Below are 16,444 nucleotides of genomic sequence, written 5' to 3'. Positions count from 1 at the left end.
AGCATTTGACAAAATACAGCATCCATTCTTGATAAAAACCCTCAACAAAGTAGGTATAGAAGGAACATACCTCCATTTTATAAAGGCCATATACGAAAGACTCAAAGCTAATATTATTCTCAAAGGGGAAAAACTGAGAGCCTTTCCCCTATAGTGAGGAACAAGACAAGAATGTCCAGTCTCACCATTACTATTTAATAAAGCACTGGAAGCCAACCTCAGCAATCAGATAACAAAAAGAAATAAAAGGTATCCAAATAGGCAAGGAAGAAGTCAAACTTACACTATTTGCACGCAATGTGATACTCTATTTAGAAATCCCAAGAGAATCCACCAAAAAATGGCTAGAACTAACACATAAATTCAGCAAAGTCATAGGATATAAAATCAATGTTCAGAAATCTGTTGCATTTCTATATACCAATAATGAAGCAGCAGAAAAAGAAATCAAGGACTCAGTCCCATTTGGTGCAATTTGGTGCAATTGCACCAAAAACAATAAGATACCTAGGAATAAACCTAACTAAAGAGTTAAAAGATCTGTACTCTGAAAACTATAGAATACTTATGAAAGAAATTGAAGAGGACACAAAGAAATGGAAAAGTATGCCATGCTCGTGGATTGGAAGAATAAACGTTGTTAAGTTGCCTATACTACCCAAAGCAATCTACACATTTAAAGCAATCCCTATCAAAATACCACCAGAATTTTTTGCAAACTAGAACAAATAATCCTAAAATTTGTATGGAACCACAAAAGATCCTGAATAGCCAAAACAATCCTGAAAAACAAAAACAAGACTGGAAGCATCACAATTCCAGATTTCAAGCTATATCACAAAGCTGTAGTCATTAAGGCAGTATGGTCTGGCACAAAAACAGACACATAGATTAATGGAACACAATAGAAAACCCAGAAATGGACCCACAACCATATGGTCAACTCATCTTTGACAAAGCAGGAAAGAATATCCAATGGAAAGAAAACAATCTCTTCAACAAATTGTGCTGGCAAAACTGGACAGCAACGTGCAGAAGAATGAAACTGAACCACTTTCTTATACCACGCACAAAAATAAATTCAAAATGTATGAAAGGCCTAAATGTGAGACAGGGAACCATCAAAATCCTAGAGAACACAAGCAATAACTTCTTTGACTTCACTGGAGCAAATATTTACTAGACACATTGCCAAAGGCAAGGGAAACAAAAGCAAACATGAACTATTGGGACTTCATCAAGGTAAAAAATTTCTACACAGTGAAAGAAATAATCAACAAAACTAAAAGGCAGCCTATGGAATGGGAGAAGATATTTGCAAACAACATATCCGATAAAGGGTTAGTATCCAAAATCCATAAAGAACTTTTCAAAATCAACACCTGAAAAACAAATGACCCAGTTAAGAAAGGGGCAGAAGACATGAATAGACACTTTTACAAAGAAGACATCTAGATGGCCAACAGAAGTTGAAAAGGTGCTCAACATCATTCATCATCGGGGAAATACAAATCAAAACCACAAGAAGGTACCACTTCACACCTGTCAGAATGGCTAAAGTTAACAACATAAGAAACAACAGGTGTTGGCAAGGATGTGGAGAAAGGGGAACTCTCTTGCACAGTGGATGGAAATGCAAACAGGTGCAGCCACTCTGGAGAATAGCCACTCTGGGTGTTCCTCAAGAAACTAAAAATAGAAGTACACTACGATCCAGCAACTGCACTATTAGGTATCTACCCAAAGGATTAAAAAATGTAGATTTGGGGCGCCTGGGTGGCGCAGTCGGTTAAGCGTCCGACTTCAGCCAGGTCACGATCTCGCGGTCCGTGAGTTCGAGCCCCGCGTCAGGCTCTGGGCTGATGGCTCGGAGCCTGGAGCCTGTTTCCGATTCTGTGTCTCCCTCTCTCTCTGCCCCTCCCCCGTTCATGCTCTGTCTCTCTCTGTCCCAAAAATAAATAATAAATGTTGAAAAAAAATTTAAAAAAATGTAGATTAGAAGGGGTACATGCACCCCAATGTATAGCAGTATTATCAACAGTAGCCAAACTATGCAGAGAGCCCAAATGTCCATTGACTGATCTGTGAATGAAGATGTGGTGTATATAAACACAATGGAATATTACTCAGCCATAGAAAAGAATGAAGTCATGCCATTTACCATGACATGGATGGAGCTAGAATGTATTCTGCTAAGTGAAATAAGTCAGTCAGAGAAAGACAAATACTATATGATTTCACTCATATGTGGAGTTTAAGAAACAAAACATATGAACATATGGTAAGGAGAGGAGGAGAGAGAAGAGAGGGAAACAAACCACAAGAGACTCTTAAAGACAGAGAAACAAACTGAAGATTGATAGAAGTGGGTGGAGGATGGACTAGATGGGTGATGGGTATTAAGGAGTGCATTTGTTATGATGGGCACTGGATGTACTCCTGAAACTAATACTACACTGTGTGTTAACTAACTAAAATTTGCATTTAAAAAAGGAAGAATAACAATAAAGAAAAACTCTGTGAACTTCTTTGGACATATTTTCAAGACATTAAGTGAAAAAAAAACAAGGTGCAAAACTTTACGTAGAGAAGTCTAACACTTGTTTAAAAAAAAGAGAAATCACATATATTGCATCAGTTTTTATTTGCTAAAAATTCTAGAAAGGCAAATAGGAAACTAACAATAGTGATTATCTTCGGGAGGGGACTGTAAGAATTGAGCAGATGAAGGACAGGGAGAGAAAGATTCTCTTGGGTTTTATGGTTGGATTACATAAATATGTTCCCTAGTCAAAAATAAATTAATGAGTTTTCAGATGAAGAAGATTGGCAGAGGAAAAGAACTTGGCACAAGGTCAGTGGAATGCTAAAAAGGCAATATCAAAAGACTTGAGAATAAGCCCTGCAAGGAATGAAGAGTGAGTCTGTATAATTCAGCTTAGAAAAGAGAAAACTGAGAGGTGATAGAACAGAACTCCTACATATAAACTGGCTGCTAGCCATTTGCCATCTTCCCTGAAAACAGGAGATAGGAGAGTTAAAGCATGAATGATTTCACTTCAATATCCAAATAAGACTGCAAATACAGGTCTAGGTTATCAAAAGAATACACAGACTTGCTTTCTCTGAAGCCCACCACTCCTTGAAATACAGAACTCTTCATTCACTAGCCAAAATACCCTGCACTGGCTTTTGGTCCACACCTGGGTGGCTCAGTTGGTTAAGCATTTGACTTTGGCTCAGGTCATGATCTCAGTTGGTGGGTTTGAGCCTTGCATTGGGCTCACTGCTGTCAGTGCAAAGCCCACTTTTGATAGTCTGTCCCCTCCTCTCTGTCCTTCTTCTCTTGTGCTTGTGCTCTCTCGCTCTCTCTCTCTCTCTCTCTCTCTCTCTCTCTCTCTCTCTCAAAAATAAATAAACATTTTTAAAAAGTTTAGAATACAAAGAATACAAAGCCATTCCTACTCTGCACCAGCCTGCCTTTAAACCTAGGGCTATTGCTGGGCCATTCCTGCTTTCCTCCTTCCATACAACATACTCTCACCTCCAACCTGGTGATAACTTCCTGTTTTTAAAACCTGTGCATTTTCCTCTACTGATACTCATCTCACTTCCTGGAATATCATCCTTCTTCGCTTCCTAGAGGGCTCCTATTCACTCTTGAGACTCAGAAGGTAAGACCTTTGTGAAATACTTTTGGAAGCATCTCTGTGGCACAATTTGTTGTTTCCCCCGTGCCTTCCCATGCCAAATGCCCACATTTCTGTCTTTTATTGTTCATTAGACTACATGATGGTTAGTGGAATAGAGGTTTGATGCCCCATTAAAATTGGCAGATATATCTTTCTATCCTTAGAAACCAATATTGTGGCCTATAACTAGCACAGTACCTGACCTCAAATTATGCTGACTGTATGGAGAGTGCGGTATAAAAGCACACTTGGAAATGAGAAAATCCAGGCAGTAATTCTGTGCCTATATATTTCAAACCCTTTGAAGAAATGGGATGATTACTAGTCTGCTCTACTATATTTACAATGTCAGGGACAAAACCCAAGGCAATCCTTGGGCTGTGCTAAATAGATCCTGAATACATCAGAATACATGCTATTTCAAAAGATGTACAGTGGGCTTGCCATCAATGCAATCGTACCGTCTGGAATATAAATGTGCAAAAGCATACTTTGAAAGTGAAGCTCCATCAGTTGCATATCCTACATGAAGAATATGATAACTTGTATGTGTGTGTTCTAATAACACGTGTTTTTAAAACTTCCAAACTTAATGTACTACTAATTTATTTTAGCATTTTGGCTTATTTCCTTAAGGATAAAAAGGAGAAAAAGTCCACAAATGCCTCTACCTGGAGCTCATCAACACCATATCTCTAATTATAAAACAAATAGAAATAAGACCTCTTTAGGAAGTCTTGGTCTTAGAAATGGGTCTCTTACACGTCAGAAAAATACATTTGAATTTATGCTTCATCCAAAGTTTCCAATTATCAAATTCAATCTATATTTTACATCCAAAGGCTTGTGCGAACACCCAAGTCCCTGCGTAATCATTTCATTTATCATAATTGATTAAATTGTCCATAATTGTCATAAATTATTGTATCACTAATTGGGACAACGAATCAAGCAGAAATACCTATGTCCTCGTGCAAGTTCAGTTTCATTTTGAATCTGCACAAGAGAAATGGAGTCACACCCAATTGGGCTGAACAGCCAGTGTAATCATACTGTTGAGCATTAGGCAGGTACTCATCCTCATTAAACTTTTGTGTCCTCACCTGTGAAAGGAGGAATAATAACAACATTCCCTAGAGAGCTTTGAATTATGAATAACCTAGAAACTGGTGGCACATAATGCCTGGCACATAATAGATTTTCAATAAGTTGTGTTGTTTTTTAAATCATGGTTCCATTTGCCAGTCAGTATTTTATTTACCTTCTTGCAGCTTCCTCAGTGTGGAGCACTCTTGCCCATGCATATCTCACCTTAATGAAGTAAACTCATCTTGGCCCTTAAATACCAGTGTCAACACCCCTGAGAAAACTTCCTGACTTCTTCCCACCTCTTCAGGCCAGTTAGTCACTCTTGAGTCTTCTGCCTTAACATTGTAGGTCTACCTCTGTCTTTGCCTTTATTATACTATAATATTTATTTACTCCTTTAGCTCCCCTACTTTAATGTAAGTTGCTTGAGAAAATAGATTGTGTCTTCATCTGTGTTATATTAGTATCTTCTAGCACCGTGTATTTCAAAGGGAAGTAAAAATAAGGGCTCTTAAAATATTTTAATTCAGACAGCTAAAATTGAAAGAAAGCATTGATGTTAATGGTATTTTGACTAAGAATCCAGAGGGAAATCCCCCTATTATGCCAAATATTTAAATTTTTGAAGTCCTGAGATAGTTTTTGCTTATCTCAAAAAATAAAAGTGTGGTAGTTTTCTGTTAATCTAAAGGATCTCAGGGGCACCTGGCTGGCTCAGTCAGAAGAGCACATGATTCTTGATCTTGGCGACATGGGCTCAAGCCCCATGTTGGGTGTAGATATTACTAAATAAATAAATAAACCTAAAAAAATAAAGAACCTCAGATTCTGGGTCTAGGGGGTTTACTTAAGTGCCATATAAGTAAAAAAAAAAGTCAGCTCTGCCACAAGCAAATTCAAGCGTAATATGAACAACGTACTTTCCATAATATTTGTCCATATGGCCAAAGCTTATAACATTGTCTCAACAAGTCTATAGATGAATAAAAAGTGAATGAGAGACCCTCTGTTTTAGGTGAAGTTAAGGAAAGTTTGGGAAAAAAGTAAAAAATTATTCAGTAGTGAGGGTATGCAAGCTGATTCTGTGTTTAATTCTCTGACGAACTACACTGAGAGTGGAGTAAGGCTGGTTCCAGAATGGGGCTGGAAATATGCAAGAATTCTCAGTGTCTCCCCCTTCGAACTCCCTGTCACACACAAATGATTTATCAATTCAGATTAATTTAATTAGTAAGATCATCTTTCAAAATAAAAAATACCACTATGGGATGGGAAGAATAATAAATAGTAAAGCAATCATCTGAATGCTATCATCAAATGTTCAGTTCAAATCAGAACCACACCTTGCTAGTTAAGATTGGAAGCGATCTTACACTAGAAGGAGGAAAAAGATCTGGATCTGAGAGGCTCAGTCTCTTAGTCTCACTCTTTATACTTCTGGTGCAGAACAGTACATCCAGATTTTGTTACTGTAGGAATCTGGACAGGTGTTTTACTTCTAAAACCAAGAAACTTGGTTTTCAAACCAAACACATGAGAAATCTAAAACAACTCAGATAGTTTTCAACACAAACAACTGACAAAAAAAATTTATAATTACCTATTATCTAAGGAGGAAGGATTCTGGTAAGAGATGGCTTTCATTTGTTGAGCACAAAGCCAGCAGTATGGTGACCAGTGGCTTCCTTATAGGACAGTTTGAGGAGATGAGCATGAGGCCCAGCTGGAGGAGTTTACAGTGTCCTTTGTCAATCTAAGAATGGAGATGTGGAGGGAGTTGAGGGGACCCCAGGAAGGTAACGCTGGAGGGAGGAAGGTGGGAGAAGAAAGGGGAGACTGCAGCAGGCTACAGCAGAAGACAAGAGGAAAATTGCCCAAGATGGGGAGGAAGTGAAAGGTTCCGAGCTCTCTGATGTCAACCAGCTTCCCCACCAAGCCTGCAGTGGAATGTCCATTTCTCACCAATGCTCGGAGGAGAGGCTTTTCATTTGGAAAAATGAGAAGCCCCCTGAGTTCTCTTCCAAGATGGTCATGGGATGAGGACAAAACTGTCCATTGGGCCCAGCCACGACTGTCTCACATAATTATTTTAGTCTTTTGGTTTGATTTCAACTTCAAAGGGGATCAACTAATTTCATCATTGATAGAGATGAAAGAAAAAGATAAACGAACCCCAACCAATATGGGCTATGCATCCTGCAGGGGTTTGCTCTTGGTTAAAACAGTGATGTTACTTGGAGTCAATAATGGAAAAACTCTTCAGAAATCATTGAAATTGAGTTTACTGGGCCATGCTGTCACAATCTCAACTGGAACAGCTATACTGACAGAGCTGTAAATATTTTCCTTTGAAATCACAATAGTCCAATATAGGGTGTCTCTGTAGTAAAATCATCCCTCCTGGCTGAGAAAATTGGTTGCCAGGGTAACAGAGTTAAAGCAGCAAGTGGCTGAAAATCGTTTTTCATTCCCAGCACGATGCTTTCCTCTTTCACAAAATAACACCAACACTCTGACAGGCAAAATAACAAAAAAGAAAAACCCTAATTGTGGACACTTTAGAATTCATGGACACAATTTTCTACCAGTCTCATTAATCCATTTCTCCACACCACCCTATCATCTGATCCCTACCAAAAATGTTTTGATTCATCCCACCTCTTACTATAAATCTCCCTTCTCTTTGGACTGATGTGATGATACAGTGTCATTCCATAGTTCTTCACAAATGCTTATGTTTGTAAGCTTATATTCAGCCAGGAGCCAGAATAGAGCAAACAACACCCTCAGTACCCTGTTTATACATACTCCAAGTCCATTTACAAACAAATCCAGCTGGATTCTTACCTGTAAAGATAAATGCATTGCCTTACCCTCCAAAATGAACTTCCTTCCAGAGTTTCTCATTTTATCTCAAGGTGGGGTTACTTTCCCTAGTCCCAGATTCCTAATTCTGGTGTCACCTTTCTCTTTTTTTTTATTTTTTTTTTTAATATTTATTTATTTTTGAGAGACAGAGAGAGACAGAGCGTGAGCGAAGGAGGGGCAGAGAGAGAGGGAGACACAGAATCCGAAGCAGGCTCTAGGCTTTGAGCTGTCAGCACAGAGTCCGACACAGGGCTCAAACCCATGATCCATGAGATCCTGACCTGAGCCAAAGTCAGATGCTTAATGGACTGAGCCACCCAGGCACCCCTCTGGTGTTACCTTTTATTTCACCATCTCTTCTGGTCTTCAGGTCCCACCAGCTGCTAAGTTATTGGAATACTTCCTTGTCATGTTGCTTTGACCCCTCCTCAGCCCTCCCTAGCAAGTCTTCAAATGCAGAAACTTTATAACATACACTTTATGTCCTGTCCTCTCTCCTGGTATCATATTCTTTCCCTTTTGTTTTCTCTCTGACCTATTTCCTCACCCTCTAATTTTAATGTAGATATCCAAAAACATTTTTCTTAGCCTGGAAAAACAGAAAACTCCTTTAGGTCAAGACCTGCCCTTGTTGAGGAAATTATCTGAATTGGAATCACCTGCTTTGGGGTATAGACGCTCATCCTGAATAGCCCAAAAGTGGGTGGAACTGTCGTACGTGAGGTGAAGGGAAGAATTTGTCAGTTGCTCCAGGAGAAGAGAGAGGACTTAGGGAACAGCAAGATGTCAGAAGGCTTTGCATCCAGTGGTCCCCCAAACTTTAGAGAAGTGAGAAAAGTCACAGATTTCTTTCTGAAAGTGGATTTTGGTTTTGGTTTATTTTGTGGGAGTTTTGTGTAAGACAACTGGAGAAGGTGCTTATCACCCAGGTTGACATGGCAGGATTGGGGAGCCAGTTGTCTCCCTTAGGGAGACAGGAAGCTGCAACAAGAATTGTGAGTGAGTAGTAGGAAATTCTCAAAACCTTAGAAGGGCTCCGAATTCTCATTTGTCATGTGTTCAAGTATTGGATATGTTTACCAAAATATCTGAAGAATAGGAGGCCCTAGCTGATGTCTGGCTTACATTTTACTAAATTTATGTAATTTAATAACTTGCCTTTAATCTTTTCTGGCTCAAGGGAGAGCATAAAAATACATAGATAAAATTTAAAGAATGTAAAAAGGACACTGTTTATACATTGTGATTATAACCTTATAAAACTATTCAGAAGAAAAAATTAAGGAAATATATCAAAATGTCAATCAGCTATGTTTGGTAGTAGGATTGTGGGTAACTTTCTCTTCTTTCTTCAAACATATGTAATATGGTTATATTTTATTTTTACATCTTAAACAGGAAATTAAAAAGGCTATGAATATGAGGAGATGTTCATGATAGAATGTTAAGTTTAAAAATTAAACTAAAAGTACTTGGGTATGTCTGCAATGATATAAAATAAAAATACAATGCCTGTAGACAAGAGGTAGAAAGGATATTCAAAATTGTCGCAGTTTGATTTTCCTGGGAAGTAGACTCTGAGACCGAATTGGGTTTAAGATGTTTTTCAGGGAGCCTTAGGATCATCACCTGTGGAAAAGGAAAGGCAAGAAGGAGGGTGGTCAGAGGGAGAAGTCTAGCTGAATTAGTCTATCGGTTATCCCCTGTTGGGCCAGAATACCTGTCCTGCCACTCCCACCCAACTCAGTCATTGGACATGTGGACACTCCAGGGAGGGGTGACCTTGGGAAAGGCAATCGTCTGCCTGCAGGGGCCTCCATCTGAAGGCTGTCCACTGACAACGCTCCTAGTAGCTGAGCCAACAGTTCCTTCCTTGAAGGGGGTATGAGTCACACATGCTCATATCCAGGACAAAAATGAAAACATCGCACATGGAATGGTAGGATAAATGTCATTCAAAAGCACTTTTTAAATCACTTTTAGTTTTGTTACATCAAATTTTTATTTCTATAAAATGCATATTTTTAAAAATTTTTTTTAACGTTTATTTATTTTTTTTGGGGACAGAGAGAGACAGAGCATGAACGGGGGGGGGGGGCAGAGAGAGAGGGAGACACAGAATCGGAAACAGGCTCCAGGCTCTGAGCCATCAGCCCAGAGCCCGATGCGGGGCTCGAACTCCCGGACCGCGAGATTGTGACCTGGCTGAAGTCGGACACTTAACCGACTGCGCCACCCAGGCGCCCCAAAATGCATATTTTAATAGAACTGATGTCACAGCATTGTTGTGAGAATTTAAAAAGATAACAACTGTAAAGCACCGTGCTTGACATAAAGTGTTCAATGTCATTACTGTTCTTTATCTCTAACTCTTCCTCACTTACACCCTGCTAAGGAGTAAGTCCTCTTCTTTTCATGCCTTGTATGACTCGACAGTGGCCAAACCACCTCTTTTTTCACCTGTCCCTATCTTTCTGCTTTCTGCCATTGAAAATAATGTAAAGGATATGATGCTGGAGTCATACCGGGCACTTTATGAGCATCCAATGACAACAAACAAGAGGACAATAGGCCCACACTCTATGGATGGTGAAGCAAAAGATTAAGTAGTCTGGGTCTTTAATGGCGTTATTGAAATATCACACAACCCTAAAGCCATCTACTTCTGGACTCTTTATTAAGGAAATAATAAATACCCTCATGATTTAAGCTACTCTTAGTTGGGCTTTGTTTCTTACAGCCAAAAACATTTCTAACAAATATTTAGGGAAATGGAGATGGATGGAAGTTTGGGAAGAAAGAAATACATAAGGTTTGTGAACTGGCTTGAATTCTGTAAGTTGGGAGAGTTGTGTGTCTTTGGGAACATAACTTAATGATGAGATCACTTCCGACTATGTCTGTTTCCAATTGATCCATGGTTTAATTTCCTGAATAACTCTCTGTCCATGATACAAAACAAATTAATCTTTCTTTTGCCTCTAAGCTAGATGAAGCAGGTGTGTGGGGAGAAAAAGGATAATGAGATTTTCTGTTTATTGGTGTAAACCAGCGTGGCCATTAAAAAACAAGCAAAAAAACCCTTTCATTCAGAACACTAAAATTCCTAGCACTTTTGTGAGAAGACCTGCAACCTGATAATTTCCAACATTACCTATGATTCTAAACATAAGCTATTTGTCCTCTTTATTATTCAGCAGGTATGATTCCTGTGGAGTTGTAGAAAGACATGTTACTCTCCATTCTTAGGAGAGCTTTGAGAAATGATTCACCCGGTGACTGGCTGTGGACCATGGGGGGAAATTCAGGAACTAGGAGCTTAAATCACTTGCCAGAATTCTCTCAGCAAATGAGGAATAGAGATGGAAATAAACTTCAGAGCTTCCCAAACTTTTATCCTTCATCCTCTCTAAATGATGCTGCTTATCAGAGATAACTTACAAGCTTTTATGTTGTCATATTAAAAAAGACAGCTACGGAAATGAAAGCTCCCTGAATTATCATTTTAGATGAGCTTCAAGAACTGTAGTTTTGAATTGGAACCTTGTGAAAAATAAGACTGAGTGTGCCTGGGCTGGCTTTTAAGAGTAGAGCAGGTCCATTTCCAAAGGAGATGGATGACGTGATCCGAACCTCAGGTCTGTGAGTCACACACACTAATACATATTTGGAAATGTCAGTTACTTAGCAAGATGCTCCCCCAAGTTGGTGACACAGTTTTTTTTTTTTTTTTTTTTTTTTTTTTTTTCAACGTTTATTTATTTTTGGGACAGAGAGAGACAGAGCATGAACGGGGGAGGGGCAGAGAGAGAGGGAGACACAGAATCGGAAACAGGCTCCAGGCTCCGAGCCATCAGCCCAGAGCCTGACGCGGGGCTCGAACTCACGGACCGCGAGATCGTGACCTGGCTGAAGTCGGACGCTTAACCGACTGCGCCACCCAGGCGCCCCGACACAGTTTTGGTTATACTTATACACTAAATTCTGTTTTGTTATGGCTCTTAACTTGATGTGGAGGACTGCGCGCTTATCCCAATGAAAGTATTTCTTGGTTCATGGCCAAGGTCCACTGGATCAGCAGAAATGCTCTCTGCTATTCTCTGCCAGAGTTGTACTTCCCTTCCGGGTCTCAACACTTTCCAGCTCAGACATCCGGGCACATCTTTTCAGACCTATGCTTTGGCGGCTTACATGACGTGTGTTTCTCTGTGACCGATCCAGTGTCGTGCGATCAAGTCCACATATACAATGTCCGCGTAGCCTGACCTTACTATAAGGATCTGTCTTCTGCTTTATCTCAGCACATGAGGTGAATCCAGAACTATGAGGAGGGGCGCTGGGGCAGCTGGTGAGTCCAGCACCACAAAGCCAAAGCCTCACTGGGAATTGAGTGATGTGCTCAGGCCAGCTCTCACCTCTTTTGTTCATACTTCTCTCGAGCCTTCTGCCCATAAGAAATGCCTAGCATCCCACACAGGCTAAGAAAGCACAGTCCTTACCTTCAGGGTGCCTACAAGTCATTAAATCAGATTCGGTGATCAGAGCAGATAAAAAGGCCTATGTAGGCACAACCATGCAAACCCCGAACAGACGCGTCAAATGCATGACAGACTTTGAATTACTTTTTGACCCCAAATTAAAGAACTTGGCATAGAAGGGATCAATTTAAGTTGGTATGAATTCTCTCTAATTCATGTATTCTGTGAATTGGTAATAGAAGCAAAGCTATAGGACACTTCTCCCAAGATTACAGACTATTCTTAGAGTTCTCTTTTTAGTCTAAATGGGGTATGACAACACCGGGCAGCACTTCTCAAAGTGTGGGCTGAGGGTCCTTTTCTTCTGAGGATGGGAAGCTTATTTAAAATGCATAGATTTCAAACTTGACAGAAACCCATGGGGGAGGGGAAGGAAAAAAAAAAAAGAGGTTAGAGTGGGAGAGAGCCAAAGCATGAGAGACTCTTAAAAACTGAGAACAAACTGAGGGTTGATGAGGGGGTGGGAGGGAGGGGAGGGTGGGTGATGGATATTGGGGAGGGCACCTTTGGGATGAGCACTGGGTGTTGTATGGAAACCATTTTGACAATAAATTTCATATATTGAAAAAAATTAAGATTAAAATTAAAATTAAAAAATTAAAAAATAAATAAATAAATAAATAAATAAATAAATAAATAAATAAATAAATAAATAAATAAATAAATAAAATAAAATGTATAGATTTCATAGAGGGGCCTGGGTGGCTCAGTCAGTTAACCATCTGACTTTGGCTCAGTTCATGATTTCAGGGTTCATAAATTTGAGCCCCGTGTAGGGCTCTGTGCTGACAACTCAGAGCCTGGAGCCTGCTTTGGATTCTGTGTCTCCCTCTTTCTCTGCCCCTCCCCTGCTCATGTTCTGTCTCTTTCTCTCATTCAGAGATAAATAAACATTAATAAAATAAAATAAAATAAAATAAAATAAAATAAAATAAAATGCAGTTTCGTGGACTCCATCTCAAAGCTAAATCAGAATTTCCTGGGGGTGGGGAATTCTGGGAGTCTGTATTTCAATCAGATCCCCAAGTTTGAGACCAGGATATAGGGAATATGGAATTTTGCTAACATCATCTATGTCTCCCAAATGTGCCTGGAGCTTTGGAGCCTCTTGTTAAGCACATTCCCAGGCACCTCCCTTGGACATATGGGTTCAATAGGTCTGAGGCGGTGTCCTGGGATCTGTATGTTTAACAAGCATCCCAAAAGATTGTTGTGATGGGGCAAGTTTGGGGAACTCTGAACGGAGATAATGGCTTAAAGCACATGTCATTTAGATTCTATAAAAACAGGGGCGCCTGGGTGGCTCAGTCGGTTGAGCTTCCGACTTCGGCTCAGGTCATGATCTCACGGTCTGTGAGTTCGAGCCCCGCATCGGGCTCTGTGCTGACAGCTCAGAGCCTGGAGCCTGTTTCAGATTCTGTGTCTCCCTCTCTCTCTGACCCTCCCCCCTTCATTCTGTGTCTCTCTGTCTCAAAAATAAATAAACATTAAAAAACAACAACAACAAAAAAACCACAAAGGTGATACTTATTGAGTCCTCACTACTAAACACTGCTGAATGTTTTCCTATGTTAACACACCTGAAAATAAATCTTATGAGACAGGAGGTATTGTGATCTCTATTTTATGGAGGAAGAAAATGAGACTTAGCAAAAATAACTTGAGGTCACACAGCTAGTGAGCAGTGGAGACAGAATTCAAACTTAAGTTGCAGGAGTCAAAGATCCTTGCTCTTCCCTGTTAGACCAGCTTGTCTTTCTTTATGTACCAGACAACTGTCAGAATGGAGTTTTCTGCTGTGTGACATCTGAGAGAATCTCCTTTATGAGGTTTTGCAGTTTTTTGAACCAGGACTTAATACTCAAGGGTATAAAACCTAGTCCGCTTTATTTTTTGAAGTGTTTTCTTTTTTAAATTTTTTAAATGTTTATTTTTTGAGAGAGAGAGAGAGAGAGAGAGAGAGAGAGAGAGAGAGAGAGAGAATGAATGTGAGTGGGGGAGAGGCAGAGAGAGGGAGACACAGAATCCAAAGCAGGCTCCAGGCTCTGAGCTGTCAGCACTGAGCCCGACACGGGGCTCGAACCCGCAGACTATGAGATCATGACCTGAGCCAAAGTTGGGCGTTTAACCGACTGAGTCACCCAGGTGCCCCGAAGTGTTTTTCTAACCAAAGCCCTATTTTTAGAAATTATTTTTCTGATATTCACATTATATATTGTATTCATTTCTTTATTCACTTTCTACACTATTAGCTTCTCTTCTAGAAGAGTGACTTTGTCGACTTTGCCAGAACTCAGGATTATTACTGTCAAGAGTCTGGAATGGAGGTCACAAAATCTTCCTCTGAGCAGCTGCACCAAAGAAGCTTTGGTCTTAATTGTCCTTGATGTGTCTTATTAACTATGTCAAGTGTTCACACATAACTTCCGCATCAGGCTGATTTCTTGTGCTCATAAATTTACTCATTTTTAAATTTACCAAAGAAAGTTTGTAAATCTGATCTTCAGAAAATGACTTCCTGTGCACACACACTGTGGAGGACTGTGGCACATGAGGATTGGGACACTAGGATTGTGGCAGGGTTAGAGAAGGACACGGAAAGGTCTCTGGGGGGAGAGAGGGAGGAGGTGAAGTTGGTTTTGTCTGAAGCTAATGGACACTGTATGTCATTTTTTCCTCATTCACATGCAAAGGTGAGAAGAGGAACTTGATGGTGGCTACAATGAATGGGTGCCCTGAGCCCGATTTGGAGTGTGGTCTCCTTCCCGCAGGGTTGGGTGGTGCTGGGCAATCTCAGAGCCACCGAGCAATGGATCATGAGTAGTCCCGATGGATGGGAACAACAAATCAGGAATTGTTCTTAAAAAGTGATTGCATTTTTGTCACCAGATGACACAGTGGCCTGTTTAGTTATTGGAAATGCTTATGGCGCCACTCAGAACTGACTGCTTCAGGGTCTTCTTTTTGTCTCCACTTATTCCTTTAAATTTTTTTTTAACAGCTTTATTGTGGTATAATCGGCATAGAATACACTGCCCATATTTAAAGTGTAGAAAAGTTTTGGCGTATGCATATGCCTGTGAAACCATCGCCACAATTAAGAGAGTAAACTACATACCACCAGCAAAAGTTTCCTTGTGACCTTTCATAATCCCAGCCTGCCTTCTCTGGAGACCCCGTGGCAGCCACTGATCCATATGCTGTGTCACTATTGATTAGTTTGCATTTTCTAGCACCTTATGTAAATGGAAGCCTACAGCAGGTACTCTTTTGATCTGGCTTCTTTCATTCAACAAAATTATTTTGAGGTTTAATCCATGTTACCATGAGTATTAATAGTTAATTCCTCCGTAGAGCTAGTATTATTTATTTCACTGATAGCATTTCATTCTATGGATATACCAGCTTGTTTATTCATTCACCTGTTGATGGACATTTGTATTGTTTCCAGTTTGGAGACATTATGAATAAAGCTGCTACGAATAATTGTTTACAAATCTTCGTGTGAATATGCTTTCATTTCTCTTGAGTAAATATCAGGGAGAGGAATGATGAGGTCATACGGTAGAGGCAGGCTTTTATTTTTAAGAAAATGACAAGTGGTTGTACAATTTACATTCTCACCACTAGGTGTGTGAGAGTTTTGTTTCCTCCACATCCTTACCAAACCCCGGGCTGGTCAGCCCTTTCAACTTTAGCCACTCAGAGTTGTGCAGTGGTATCACTATGATTTTAACTGCCTCCCCCTAATGACTTATGATGCTGAGCATGTTTTCATGTGCTTATTTGTAATCTATCTATCTTCTTTGGTGGTATGTTTGCTCAAATCATTTGTCTATTTTTTAAAATAGTGCATTCTCTTATTTTTGAATTTTGAAGAGTTCTATTTACACTCAGGGCACATTCTTCATCAATCATATGACTTGCAAATACTTTCCCCCAAATAGTTTTTTCTTTTTTTCCTCATAGTCCTTAATGAGGTCTGTTAATTAGAGGGATCAAATCTGCCAGGAGCCTCGGTGTCAATTGCCCATTGCTGCAGATGCCCAGCCCCCTGTGAGAAGAGCCAGAGGAAGTCAGAGGATGTCCGTGCTGCTTGGAGTCAGTGCCTCCATGTTGCACTGGGTTCAAGGTGTGGAGATAGGAAGAGGCTGCAGGCAGGGGAGCCAGGATATAGGCACTGGGCTAGAGGCTCTCTCATATTATCTTATTTCTTTGTCACACTCACTACTAAGAGCCATTGTTATTCTGGTTCTA

At 40.0% G+C, this 16,444-nt stretch overlaps 1 protein-coding gene and 1 pseudogene across 1 annotated transcript in view; both read right to left on the bottom strand.

Moving 5' to 3' along the window:
- The window catches only part of LOC109500075, a 41,140-nt pseudogene extending 29,063 nt beyond the window's left edge, over nt 1-12,077 (bottom strand).
- Nucleotides 1-16,444, bottom strand: part of MRAP2 (melanocortin 2 receptor accessory protein 2) — a 135,282-nt gene that overhangs the window by 92,244 nt on the left and 26,594 nt on the right. The gene's annotated exons all lie outside the window — the stretch shown is intronic.

The sequence above is a fragment of the Felis catus genome, chromosome B2 (assembly GCF_018350175.1).
Source record: "Felis catus isolate Fca126 chromosome B2, F.catus_Fca126_mat1.0, whole genome shotgun sequence".
Taxonomy (NCBI): Eukaryota; Metazoa; Chordata; class Mammalia; order Carnivora; family Felidae; genus Felis; species Felis catus.
This window is presented reverse-complemented; position numbering and strand designations above follow the sequence as displayed.